Source organism: Oncorhynchus nerka, linkage group LG25 (genome assembly GCF_034236695.1).
Source record: "Oncorhynchus nerka isolate Pitt River linkage group LG25, Oner_Uvic_2.0, whole genome shotgun sequence".
Lineage (NCBI taxonomy): Eukaryota > Metazoa > Chordata > Actinopteri > Salmoniformes > Salmonidae > Oncorhynchus > Oncorhynchus nerka.
This window is the reverse complement of record NC_088420.1, coordinates 53,237,445-53,252,619: the sequence shown is the minus strand read 5'-3', so window position 1 is coordinate 53,252,619 and position 15,175 is coordinate 53,237,445. Positions and strand designations below refer to the sequence as shown.

The 15,175-nt window shown below is 43.7% G+C and overlaps 1 protein-coding gene across 1 annotated transcript in view; it reads right to left on the bottom strand.

The window, feature by feature from the left end:
• LOC115109671 (alpha-1,3-mannosyl-glycoprotein 4-beta-N-acetylglucosaminyltransferase C-like) overlaps positions 1-15,175 on the bottom strand; it is a 204,944-nt gene that overhangs the window by 97,236 nt on the left and 92,533 nt on the right. The window contains exon 2 of the mRNA XM_029634876.2: positions 12,078-12,162. The gene's annotated coding sequence lies outside the window, so the exon portion shown is untranslated. The remainder of the gene's footprint in view (positions 1-12,077; positions 12,163-15,175) is intronic.

The following is a 15,175-nucleotide window of genomic DNA, read 5'->3' as shown; positions in this document are numbered from 1 at the left end:
TGCTTTCACTCTAGTGGTAGCATGAGACGGAGTCTACAACCCACACAAGTGGCTCAGGTAGTGCAGCTCATCCAGGATGGCACATCAATGCGAGCTGTGGCAAGAAGGTTTGCTGTGTCTGTAAGCATAGTGTCCAGAGCATGGACGCGCTACCAGGAGACAGGCCAGTACACCAGGAGATGTGGAGGATGCCGTAGGAGGGCAACCCAGCAGCAGGACCGCTACCTCCGCCTTTGTGCAAGGAGGAGCACTGCCAGAGCCCTGCAAAATGACCTCCGGCAGGCTACAAATGTGCATGTGTCTGCTCAAACGGTCAGAAACAGACTCCATGAGGGTGGTATGAGGGCCCGACGTCCACAGGTGGGGGTTGTGCTTACAGCCCAACACCGTGCAGGACGTTTGGCATTTGCCAGAGAACACCAAGATTGGCAAATTCGCCACTGGCGCTCTGTGCTCTTCACAGATGAAAGCAGGTTCACACTGAGTACATGTGACAGACGTGACAGTCTGGAGACGCCGTGGGGAACATTCTGCTGCCTGCAACATCCTCCAGCATGACCGGTTTGGCAGTGGGTCAGTCATGGTGTGGGGTGGTACTTCTTTGGGGGGCCGCACAGCCCTTCATGTGCTCGCCAGAGGTAGCCTGACTGCCATTAGGTACCGAGATGAGATCCTCAGACCCCTTGTGAGACCATATGCTGGTGCGGTTGGCCCTGGGTTCCTCCTAATGCAAAACAATGCTAGACCACATGTGGCTGGAGTGTGTCAGCAGTTCCTGCAAGAGGAAGGCATTGATGCTATGGACTGGCCCGTCCGTTCCCCAGACCTGAATCCAATTGAGCACATCTGGGACATCATGTCTCGCACCATCCACCAACGCCACGTTGCACCACAGACTGTCCAGGAGTTGGCGGATGCTTTAGTCCAGGTCTGGGAGGCGATCCCTCAGGAGACCATCCGCCACCTCATCAGGAGCATGCCAAGGCGTTGTAGGTAGGTCATACAGGCACATGGAGGCCACACACACTACTGAGCCTCATTTTTACTTGTTTTAAGGACATTACATCAAAGTTGGATCAGCCTGTAGTGTGGTTTTCCACTTTAATTTTGAGTGTGACTCCAAATCCAGACCTCCATGAGTTGATCAATTTGATTTCCATTGATCATTTTTGTGTGATTTTGTTGTCAGCACATTCAACTATGTAATGAAAAAAGTATTTAATAAGAATATTTCATTCATTCAGATCTAGGATGTGTTATTTTAGTGTTCCCTTTATTTTTTTGAGCAGTGTATAATGTTTACATACCCTACATTACTCATCTCATATGTATATACTGTACTCTATACCATCTACTGCATCTTGCCTATGACGTTCGGCCATCGCTCATCCATACATTTAAATGTACATATTCTTATTCATTCCTTTACACTTGTGTGTAAAAGGTAGTTGTTGTGAAAAATTGTTAGATTACTTGTTAGATATTACTGCATGGTCGGAACTAGAAGCACAAGCATTTCGCTACACTCGCATTAACATCTGTTAAACATGTGTATGTGACCAATACAATTTGATTTGATTTGAGAGACCAGTAATGTACTGGAGTAAATTGTTTGACTCGGTGGTGAGAGGAATGCCCCCGTGCCTGAGGGCGGTACAAGCGACAGAAACGGCTTCGATTACAATGAGACAAAAAGTCTATCTGTATGTTCCACACTCAGTAGCAACCATAGTTAACAGCACGAAAGCACATGTTACGAGTGCGAGATGGACAAAGTGTGAGTTAAAGTTAAATGGGGGAAAATCTACAATCCCATAAGATTGGTGCTTTGAATCCTGCATCGTTTATGCCGTTGCCTGGGGAGGTTGAATCGGATATATGTTACCGAGATCAAATTACTCCAAAGCCTCAGCATTGGTATGTAGAATATTAGTGAAGACATCAACACTATTAAATAATACATGGAATCATGTAGTAACCAAAAAAAGTGTTTTTTTTATGTTTCATATTTTAAAGTAGCCACCCTTTGCATTGACGACAGCTCTGCACCAATTCAATGGTGCACTGATGATGATGTTTCAGAACCTTCCGACAGCTACGTTTTTCAGCATAGCGGTGAGTGACTCACTCCTTCATGGCTTTTGTTCAAAATAAGTTATACAATAATGAAGGGGTTTAAGACACATTCTTTCTGATCGACTTTAGCGTACGCAGCTCATTTTGTTTGAATTATTACATGGATTATAATGAATTGATATATTTGGAGGGGTTGATGCATTTTTTGTTAGGGTAAATCAGGTCTGTGATATTGAGTTAAAAATGTAAAACTTTAGAGGACTTAAGCCTCGAATGCGTTGCAAGTTTGCCCTTTTTGGCCATAAGGCTATATTTTACAATAGGACTCAACTCTGACTGCAGCATCCATCGGTAGTCTAAAATGTGGCACAAACTGGTGAATTGTTCGCACCGAACCGAGCTATTAGATTATCTTTCTGTAAATTAATGGAAACATTCACACCTCCAATCATTTACAGAAAGATAGTCTAATAGCTCGGTGTGAATGTTTCTGTCCCAGAGTCTCCTCTCACACTGGAGTACTGCATTGGGCAAAATCAGCTGGCAGGTGGTCCCGGAGCTGAGAGAACTTTGGTAAATACAACAGCACAATTACACTTCACATGTGGACTGACAATTTTTGAAAAAATACGATACTTGAGCCTTATAGCCCATTACATAAACAAAGAGTGGGTGCTCATGGAGAGGGCGCTACCCACCACAGAGTGGGACAGTTCCCAGCTCAAACCTGCAGATAACATAAGGCTAGCTATTGTGAAAAAAATACTTGTGGATCTTGTTGATTTCCTCTATTACTTCAAAGAGGCCATGCTCGCCTTGGAGGCAAGTGTGCAGCCTACTCTTCCCCTGGTAATTGTGTGGTTCCAAAGGATAAAGCCTCACCTACAGATGGATTTGTGGTGTCAGAGTGAAGCCAGCTGCGAGCCTGCAACCAGGTACAGTGGATGACATCCTTTTCCTGCACAGCAATTTGAGAAAATCTGAGAGATGAATGGACTGTTTTTGTGGTTATTGTTTTAGTAGTTTTATTTGTTGGCTAATATTAGAAGACTCTTTCAAAGCGATTTGAGTTGTCAATGTGCTGCATTATATTGTTAACAAAATTAAAACAATTAGGCTAAATACATTTATGTATTTTTTTGGGGTAATGGATCAGCTCATATGAGGTGTCTTCTTTCTTCAATATAATCATTCAGAAGATTCAACCCATTGGTCTTCTTTTTTTAATTTTAATTGAACCTTTATTTAACTAGGCAAGTCAGTTAAGAACAAATTGTTATTTACAATGGCGGCCTAGGAATAGTGGGCTAACTGCCTTGTTCAGGGACAGAACGACAGCTTTTTACCTTGTCAGCTCGGGGATTCAACCCTAGCAACAACGCTCTAACCGCTCGGCTACCTGCAGCCCAACAGTAAATTAAATTGGATTACCAGGTTCATTTTTCATTACCTTATAATAATCCATGCATTCTGGGAATGTTATGAAGTCCAAAAGTTATGAGCAGAGTTAGAAAGTTGGCTGTCAGAAGAATTACAATGGAAATGTACTTTTAATCCGTCTTGCCTGCATATTTCAAGACATGGCATCCAAGGGTGCTGTGAGATACCCAATGGGCTGAACGATACTTTTCTCATCAAATATTTAAAAACTGGAAATCAACCAATCCTCCGTCGTTAACATAATGGAAAGGTAAAATGCTTTATTGTGAAAGTGTGTGGGTGACGGAGAGAAACAAAATGGTGAAATTGGTGGAGAGAGATGCAGGACCTGGAGATGGGGGTGTGAGCATATGGGTCTGATCAGGTGTGATGACGTTTGTGTGATGTTGTCATTTGTACGTTTCGTCGTGTTTTTAAAAAAAAACAAAGGAAAAATGACAGCTTGCAACGCGAATCTGATTATTTATTTTGTTTACATTCTTCATTGTAACCACAATGGCACAAATAATTGAAAACACACATGCAACATGAGCAGATTAACTTGGTCAAACCATTTCTTTATTAAAGACTATCTGAAATAATGTTGGTACCACAAATTAGCGAGTCACTCAGCTTTATGCTGTCAAATATAGCTTTATGCTGCAAAATAGCCTACAAAATAGGCCAAGCCTAAATAAATAAATGTAATTGCCCAAATAAAAGTCAATTTCATAAATAAAACAAATAAATGAAATAGCTCAGGTCCTCTTTGTCATACATTTTCTTCTTCACATCAGCAAAGAAGGAATCCATGTTTCAGAAACTCACTTTATATAGAGAGGATATCAGTCTTTCCACACTGTGCTAAACAAAAAGCCAGTTTGATATATTAGAAAAGTTTTTAAGAGGTAGAGAATCCAAAAGCAATACCTAAAGCAAAATCAATCTTCTAACTCCCTCTAACGATAGCGTGGAGCAATGACGGAATTACGCAATTTACCACCATCTACACAAATGTGTCGCGTCATAAGCTCAAAACATTTAATTGAGGAACCGCTGTACCTTTTAAGCCTACATTCAGTAACATCTATAAAGTCAGCAAAAAAAGAAACGTCCCTTTTTCGGGAAAGGGATGTTTTCAAAGATAATTCATAAAAATCCAAATAACATCACATATCTTCATTGTAAAGGGTTTAAACACTGTTTCAATGAACCATAAACAATTAATGAACATGCACCTGTGGAACGGTCGTTAAGACACTGACAGCTTACGGACGGTAGGCAATTATACACAGTTATGAAAACTTAGTACACAAAAGAGGCCTTTCTACTGACTCTGAAAAACACCAAATGAAAGACGCCCAGGGTCCCTGATCATCTGCGTGAACGTGCCTTAGGCATGCTGCAAGGAGGCATGAGGACTGCAGATGTGGCCAGGGCAATAAATTGCAATGTCCGTACTGTGAGACGCCTAAGATGGCTCTACAGGGAGACAGGACGGACAGCTGTTCGTCCTCGCAGTGGCAGACCACATGTAACAACACCTGCACAGGATCAGTACATCCGAACATCACACTGCGGGACAGGTACAGGATGGCAACATCAACTGCCTGAGTTACACCAGGAACGCACAATCCCTCCATCAGTGCTCAGACTGTCCGCAATAGGCTGAGAGAGGCTGGACCGAGGGCTTGTAGGCCTGTTGTAAGGCAGGTCCTCACCAGACATCACTGGCAACAACGTCGCCTATGAGCACAAACCCACCGTCGCTGGACCAGACAGGGCTGGCAAAAAGTGCTCTTCACTGACGAGTCGCAGTTTTGTCTCACCAGCGGTGATGGTCGGTTTCGTGTTTATCGTTGAAGGAATTAGCGTTACACCGAGGCCTGTACTCTGGAGCAGGATCGATTTGTGGAGGGTCCGTCATGGTCTGGGGTGGTGTGTCACAGCATCATTGGACTGAGCTTGTTGTCATTGCAGGCAATCTCAACGCTGTGCGTTACAGGGAAGACATCCTCCTCCCTTATATGGTACCCTTCCTGCAGGCTCATCCTGACATGACAATGCCATATTGCTCATTCTGTGCATGATTTCCTGCAAGACAGAAATGTCAGTGTTCTGCCATGGCCAGCGAAGAGCCTGGATCTCAATCCCATTGAGCACGTCTGGGACCTGTTGGATCGGAGGGTGACGGCTAGGGCCATTCCCCCAGAAATGTCTGGGAACTTGCAGGTGCCTTGGTGGAAGAGTGAGGTAACATCTCACAGCAAGAACTGGCAAATCTGATGCAGTCCATGAGGAGCAGAGGCACTGCAGTTCTTAATGCAGCTGGTGGCCACACCAGATACTGACTGTTACTTTTGATTTTGAACTCCCCTTTGTTCAGGGACACATTGTTCAGTTTATGTCTCAGTTGTTGAATGTTGTTATGTTCATACAAATATTTACACATGTTACGTTTGCTGAAAATAAACGCAGTATGTATACACATACATACAAGTTATTTAGGTCAGATATCTTGTTACGCAGATTATGCAGATGACGCCGATGATGCAGGTGGCGGTTGAAATGCAGGCCAAAGTGAGACACAGGTGTTTGGGATAAGCTCTGTGTCGTTGGAGCCTCATTCAAGCTCATTCTAGCAAATAGTACCATATTCCCTTCATAGTGCACTACTTTTGACCAGGGCGCATAGGGACTAAGGCCCTATCTATGGGTGTGAGAGGAGAGTGGCTACAGCATCGGTCAGACAGCTGAGCCTTTGGTTCTCTCCTAATTGAGGTAATTTATTATCCTAACAGGCAGCGCAGCTGTGGCTTTACAACATCGCACCAATTAAACCCAGATGCTGAAATGAAAGACACGGACAAACGTGACTGGACGATGAATCAAAAGACCATAACTCAAATCTGAGTAATAAATGTGACAGAATGTGACCGAGGAGAAGCGAGGAGGACGGCTCTCCAAAAACACCCTGCTGATGTTGGTAACAGGAAGCAATATCATTATCAATGTAATTCAAAAACATATCTCAAATGACCTGATAATTAAAATGAATGTAAAATGGATTATGAGTAAAATACAAAATAAGATCAGGGAGTTGAATTTCATTCTTAGATTTCTGTAATATATTTATTTTTCCTAACAAAAATGGTCAGGATCAGGTGGATTGGAGTGAATGGCCCAGGAAATGTGGAACATAACAGGAAGAAATCAGGTCACTATGGCGATTGCTACAGGGCATTGATAACACCGACATACTGTGATTGGCCTGCCTTTTCTCTCTCCCTCCCAGTCAGAACCCTTTACATGTTGTGCCCTGGGAACAGGCACAAACGTGAGTAAGACAGATAATGACATGGACGGAAGAAAAGGAGGATGGCACAACCTTAGAGATCAGCTCACAGATGAACATAGCATTTCCAGAATGAAGGATTTCTTCTTGTCATGTGACCCCAATGGAAAATAACAAATAAGGACCTTATCTTGATGACGTCTTGAGATAGTTTGTACTGTTCCTTTATGGCTCGAAAGACCATGAAAAAAAGTAAAGAACCGTATGATAAGTTGTGTCTGAGATAGTATACATTTGTACACATCTTTATGGTGTCACCAATCAAACATTCTGAATGGCTCACCCAATATGGCTGCCAGTCCACCTAGCATGTACGAGTGCTTAAAATTGGAATATACTAATTTTAATTATAGAGTTTGGGTGGGTCCAAGGTAGAGTGTATGTGAAGGGCAAAGTGGGACGTGTGAGTACCTGGGTCATATGAGAGTGGCTGGCAGAACTATAATGTGGAGCACCTTGTTAGACTGAGCAAGACTCGAGATATCAAAGATGAAAGGAGCAAGGGCTGCACGATTTGCAAAAAATATCTAAATGTGATTTTTTTTGTGAAGATTTTGCGAATATGAATTGTGATTTTCAAACACTTGGGTGAAAACTTGGTAATTCCATCAGACATGCTTAACACAATTGGCAGGGTAGAGAACATCACTTCTAAAATGAGATCGTAGGAATGAATACATACTGTGCTAACTGGATACAAAACCAAATTAAACAAATATTTTCCCACATTGTTACACATATGATAATATTATTGCACCTACATATTAACAAACATTCATTTTTCACATTATCATCAAAAGACAGTGTGCTATAAGCGCAGCACTAATAATTTAATTACGTTATGAATTCCTATTTTACCATTATGAGTTCTTAAATAATATACGTTTTATTTCTTTATTTAAGTTTGATTTATTTCGCCAGCCATACTGTAGCTTTAATTGTGTATAAGTAGGCTCATTGATTATTATAATTCAAAGTGCCTTAACATGTAAGCTATAGATTGCAAAGTGTAGCCTGTTTCCAAAACATTGAAGTCTGGTCCAGTAATTCAATGCGATGGCCTTTAGCACGTCTGTGCCGTTATCGTTATGCACACTTACTGCTCCTCATTTAGGTCCCAGGCGGCTAAAGCTTCTCTCAACCTCAGAGTGATGTTTTCACCCCGTGATCTCCGGGGATGTAGCCTGTCTGCAAGCACCAGTTGAAACTCCTCATCAATAAAGTGTACTGTCAAACGGATGACTGTCGGTTGTTCTGCTAGACAAAAGGTATGTTGTAGTCCAGCTTGTTAATTATCTTGTTGAAGCTGCCTTTGCTGACAGTGTAAATATGAATCATGTCTTTGGCTATGCGATAGATAGGCGATAGTCTCAGTGATTTCTCTGTTTTTTAGTAGGGCGTTACACTTGAAAACGCATCAACAATCAATACCTGATTAACGTAGGTGGCTGGCTATGGCTGAGTGTCTTTGCTGCTGTTTGGCACTTATTTCATCATGCAATCATCGTAAAGTAGGGGATGGTACTTTTTCAAATGATTGAATAAATGTGTTGTGTTGCCTCTTGTTGTCGCCACAACTCCGAGGTACTTTATGCACATTTGGTTGACATCAGTTTGCCTGTAGCTGAAATATTTCCATACGACGGAAGGTCATTCCCGTTAGCACTAGCAACACTCATGTCTCCAACACTGTGAAGCCTTTTTTCCCCTCACCAGGACAATTGTGATTGGCCAGCATGTGCATGCCACGCAGAGTGAGAGAGCCCGCTTGTGATTGGTCAGCACCCTCTTATGCATGCAGTGAGTGAATTAACGGAGTCTAGCGCATCTCATTGGAGGAGGTACCGTAGTCTAGTTTTACTTGTATTAAAGAAAGGAGAAAAGTGCAGCCTCTTGCAATATGGATATTACACATCTCAATATCACAATTTTGATCTGAATTTGATCGTGCAGCCCTAAAAGGATTACATGCAGTCCTAGAGAGAGTATCTCCCTCCACCCTCCTTTAGAATTCCAGTTCTGTCTGGAGCTCCCCTGAAGCCTTCTCCATCCCACTACTGACTTAAAACCCTAAAGACAAAATGAGTGCTTCTCTGGTGTACCCTTGGCAGTGGTGTCTTGTTCCTCAAGGGAAGTAGTGCTCTACCTGAGCAGCACAGACAGAGCAGTGATATCAGCAGCCTGATGGGAAGCAGGAACCTATGTGTTTTATGAGGAGAACGAAAGGCCCTGAACCCAATTATCTTTTCTTTGTTAAATAAAACTCCACTGGCCGTCATTTCAACATGCAGACCACCCCCCCACTGTGATTACAGATTTAATTAGTTGAGGACCTTGCTTCAGGGAGACTCCTAAATCCATATTGATATTTCTGCAGAATGTGGAGATAGGGTCTTGTCCTCATGATCAGCTACAGAGACGCTACTGCAGAAAGAAGGGGATGAAGTGATGATTTCTAAAAACTCACTCTCTCATGTTTACTTTTTCCACTGAGACTAATAGTTTTATTGCTCTATGAGGCTGAACAGCATGGCTGAATTATGCAGAGCTTGGCAGAAATCAATGCTGTTTCACTGCAAGTAGCTCGGATTTAAAGAGCCCTGCTGTCAGAATAGCAGCATTTCTGTTATTGACATTAGAGAATATTCCACAGCTAATCTGATATAAATTGATTCATTGTTCTGAGACCTTCAGCCCCATTTGGAGAGTGTAATCTAAAAATTTTGTTTTTTTTTGGGGGGGGCAGTAGCATTGTGATCATGAAGGTGAAGCACCCTGAAACAGAATACTCCATGTACACTGAATTGTATGTGGTACAACTTACCATCTCTTACTTCACACATCACAGCTATGATTATAGTCATGGCAACATCCTGTAACTACATACAACAAACTGTAGGCAACCGAACCAACGTTGTACTGTCAAGACTACAGGAAACACTTGACACTTAACAATTAGACAACCAACAGCTACTATACATGTCAAGAGTACAGTAAGCTACATTCGAGTGTTGTAATGAATAGTAAGAGGTGACGCTAGAGTATGGAAGTGTCAAGTGGACCTCTTCAAACCCCACTCATGTATTAATATTTTACTAGCATCACACACATAAATACCCACACACACACTCCATCCCTCCTTCCCTTGTTCCCCTTGGCTCAGAAAAGAGAGAGGCCCCACGACATATACCTGTCTCCTGCTTCATCTTACAGCCCGATTTTCAGATGGCAAGGATGACATGAGGTGCTCTCCGCTGCTGACAGGGCTGCCTTACGGGGGAACTGGAGCTGTCTCACAGCCTCCCACATCACACTGCTGCCAGGCACCAGGCTACGCCCATGACAAACACACACACATGCTCTCCGCTGCTGACAGGGCTGCCTTACGGGGGAACTGGAGCTGTCTCACAGCCTCCCACATCACACTGCTGCCAGGCACCAGGCTACGCCCATGACAAACACACACACATGCTCTCCGCTGCTGACAGGGCTGCCTTGCTCTCCGCTGCTGACGGGGAACTGGAGCTGTCTCACAGCCTCCCACATCACACTGCTGCCAGGCACCAGGCTACGCCCATGACAAACACACACACATGCTCTCCGCTGCTGACAGGGCTGCCTTACGGGGGAACTGGAGCTGTCTCACAGCCTCCCACATCACACTGCTGCCAGGCACCAGGCTACGCCCATGACAAACACACACACATGCTCTCCGCTGCTGACAGGGCTGCCTTACGGGGGAACTGGAGCTGTCTCACAGCCTCCCACATCACACTGCTGCCAGGCACCAGGCTACGCCCATGACAAACACACACACATGCTCTCCGCTGCTGACAGGGCTGCCTTACGGGGAACTGGAGCTGTCTCACAGCCTCCCACATCACACTGCTGCCAGGCACCAGGCTACGCCCATGACAAACACACACACATGCTCTCCGCTGCTGACAGGGCTGCCTTACGGGGGAACTGGAGCTGTCTCACAGCCTCCCACATCACACTGCTGCCAGGCACCAGGCTACGCCCATGACAAACACACACACATGCTCTCCGCTGCTGACAGGGCTGCCTTACGGGGGAACTGGAGCTGTCTCACAGCCTCCCACATCACACTGCTGCCAGGCACCAGGCTACGCCCATGACAAACACACACACATGCTCTCCGCTGCTGACAGGGCTGCCTTACGGGGGAACTGGAGCTGTCTCACAGCCTCCCACATCACACTGCTGCCAGGCACCAGGCTACGCCCATGACAAACACACACACATGCACACAAAGACCCAGAATACATACAGTAGGCACACATGTACAGGCACACAAGCACCAAGGGCACATAAATACCACACAAATACTGAGCAGCACACACTCCACACACAAACATCGAACAGACAGAAATAACACAAACATATATAATAACACACACACACAAAAAACAGAGGAGAGTAGCTTCTTGTATAATCCCAGCTAGCACATAATGTTCTGAGAACAATATATTTCTTAGAGCTTGGTTGTCCTATGTTTATTTTGCATACAACCCCACCACAACTTTCTGGGAATAATGCAGAATAGTTGCTTGGCTTGGAACATTCTCAGCACATTTAATGAACTTGACAACAAACAAAAAAATTATTGGTATTTCATTAATTTAACAGCACGTTTCCTAAAAGTTCAAAAATTGTAACATTTCATAAAAATGTTGGAAATGATCTCAAATAATTCAGAGAACATTAAACCACTTTCTTGGTGGCTTCCCGAGTGGTACAGCGGTCTAAGGCGTCACTACAGACATGGGTTCGATTCCAGGCTGTGTCACAAATGGCCATGACCGGGAGTCTCATAGGGCGGTGCACAATTGGTCCAGAGTTGTCCAGGTTAGGGGAGGGTTTGGCCCTTTACTTTTTTCATCACGCTCTAGCGACTCCTTGTGGTGGGCCCGGGCAAAAGCAAGCTTATGGAACTTCTAGCTGTTTCCTCTACCATGAGCCACTACACATGGCTGATCATAGTAGCAAGGGAGATCCTACTGTCTCCCAGTCAGTAAATTCCTTACATTACAGGAAATTCTCTGTTTCCTTTTAGTTGTATCTTTGTCTGTTAAATTAGGTGATTTAAGAGATGTTAATGCAGTATTGATCAACATATATAGTTGAAAACCTACATTTAATGAACCACAGTATGGAGACAAGGGAGGAGGTCAAGAAGATAGTAAATCCATTCTAATGCACTTACTTATACTGCTTATCCTATGGGCCATTATCTGAGGGCTCTCTCCTCGCTCTCACAGATCAAAGTGACAGGGCTGGTCAGGGCCTGGCTGGAAAATGGAAAAAAACATTAGGCTGTTTAAATCAGTGTAGTAAGAAAACCCACACAGACTCAGTAAACACACAGTAAAACACTAGTACGTGGTGGTTGTTGTGGATACACTGGCTCCAAACGTGGACACAGAGCTTATGGCCGGAGGGAGAAACACTAACTATCAATCCCTTGCCTTTAGTTTGTTTGTAATTTTGGGGGATCAAAGCTGGTCGCCATGACATATCTCTCTGTACACTATGACAGATACACTAAAGCACAGAGAGAGCTAACGGCTTTCTTCCGTCGAAGGAGAGTCGGACCAAAATGCAGCGTGGTTAGTTCGATACATCTTTAATAAAGAAAATAACACGATAAATACAAAAAACAAGAACCGTGAAAGCATATACAGCCCTATCTGGTGAAATAACTAACACAGAGACAGGAACAATCACCCACAAAACACACAGTGAAACCCAGGCTACCTAAATATGGTTCCCAATCAGAGACAACGAGAATCACCTGACTCTGATTGAGAACCACCTCAGGCAGCCATAGCCTATGCTAGACACACCTACTCAGCCACAATCCCAATGCCTACTAAAACTCCAATACGACAACACAATAAACCCATGTCACACCCTGGCCTGACCAAATAACTAAAGAAAACACAAAATACTAAGACCAAGGCGTGACATTTAGCTCAGTGAGAAACTTAACCGCTGATTATTATACCATACAGTAATAACACAGGCAGAAAGAGTCAGGCTTCAGTGAGGGAAAAAAGTATTTGATCCCCTGCTGATTTTGTACATTTGCCCACTGACAAAGAAATGATCAGTCTATAATTTTAATGGCAGGTTTATTTGAACAGTGAGAGACAGAATAACAACAACAAAAATACAGAAAAACGCATGTCAAAAATGTTTGGTTCCAGTTAGAACCCTTTCCACAGAGGGATCTGTCTGTTACCAAAAAGGTTCTACCTGGAAACAAGAAAGGGTTCTCCTTTTGGACCCTGGAGTGTATAATAGAGTTGAATATTTCCCGGTATTTTACAAATGTTCCACCCCGAGAATAAATCCCCTTTCTCCCGGGTAACCTGGTATTTCCTGTCATTAAAAGCAATATAAAGCATATACAGTTGAAGTCAAAGTCAAAGTATTGGAGTGGCCATCACAAAGCCCTGACCTCAATCCCATAGACAATTTGTGGGCAGAACTGAAAAAGTGTGAGCGAGCAAGGAGGCCTACAAATCTGACTCAGTTACACCACCTCTGTCAGGAGGAATGGGCCAAAATTCACCCAACTTATTGTGGGAAGTTTGTGGACGGCTACCCGAAACGCTTGACCCAAGTTAAACAATTTAAAGGCAATGCTAGCAAATAATAATTGTGTATGTAAACTTCTGACCCACTGGAAATGTGATGAAAGAAATAAAAGCTGAAATAAATCTTTCTCTCTCCTACTATTCTGACATTTCACATTCTTAAAATAAAGTGGTGATCCTAACTGACCTAAGACAGGGAAATTTTACTAGGATTAAATGTCAGGAATTGTGAAACTGAGTTTAAATGTATTTGGCTAAGGTTTTTGTTAACTTCCGACTTCAACTGTATTTACCCCAAAAATATATGGGGGATTGGAAATGATGCAGACAATTTCATTTTTTTATTTTTTTATTTCACCTTTATTTAACCAGGTAGGCTAGTTGAGAACAGGTTCTCATTTGCAACTGCGACCTGGCCAAGATAAAGCATAGCAGTGTGAACAGACAGCACAGAGTTACACATGGAGTAAACAATTAACAAGTTAATAACACAGTAGAGAAAAAAGGGGAGTCTATATACAATGTGTGCAAAAGGCATGAGGAGGTAGGCGAATAATTACAATATTGCAGATTAACACTGGAGTGATAAATGATCATGTACAGGTAGAGATATTGGTGTGCAAAAGAGCAGAAAAGTAAATAAATAAAAACTGTGGGGATGAGGTAGGTGAAAATGGGTGGGCTATTTACCAATAGATTATGTACAGCTGCAGCGATCGGTTAGCTGCTCAGATAGCTGATGTTTGAAGTTGGTGAGGGAGATAAAAGTCTCCAACTTCAGCGATTTTTGCAATTCGTTCCAGTCACAGGCAGCAGAGTACTGGAACGAAAGGCTGCCGAATGAGGTGTTGGCTTTAGGGATGATCAATGAGATACACCTGCTGGAGCGCGTGCTACGGATGGGTGTTGCCATCGTGACCAGTGAGCTGAGATAAGGCGGAGCTTTGCCTAGCATGGCCTTGTAGATGACCTGGAGCCAGTGGATCTGGCGACGAATATGTAGCGAGGGCCAGCCGACTAGAGCATACAAGTCGCAGTGGTGGGTAGTATAAGGTGCTTTAGTGACAAAACGGATGGCACTGTGATAAACTGCATCCAGTTTGCTGAGAAGAGTGTTGGAAGCAATTTTGTAGATGACATCGCCGAAGTCGAGGATCGGTAGGATAGTCAGTTTTACTAGGGTAAGCTTGGCAGCGTGAGTGAAGGAGGCTTTGTTGCGGAATAGAAAGCCGACTCTTGATTTGATTTTCGATTGGAGATGTTTGATATGGGTCTGGAAGGAGAGTTTGCAGTCTAGCCAGACACCTAGGTACTTATAGGTGTCCACATATTCAAGGTCGGAACCATCCAGTGTGGTGATGCTAGTCGGGCAAGCGGGTGCAGGCAGCGATCGGTTGAAAAGCATGCATTTGGTTTTACTAGCGTTTAAGAGCAGTTGGAGGCCACGGAAGGAGTGTTGTATGGCATTGAAGCTCGATTGAGGTTAGATAGCACAGTGTCCAATGACGGGCCGAAAGTGTATAGAATGGTGTCGTCTGCGTAGAGGTGGATCAGGGAATCGCCCGCAGCAAGAGCAACATCATTGATATACACAGAGAAAAGAGTCGGCCCGAGAATTGAACCCTGTGGCACCCCCATAGAGACTGCCAGAGGACCGGACAACATGCCCTCCGATTTGACACACTGAACTCTGTCTGCAAAG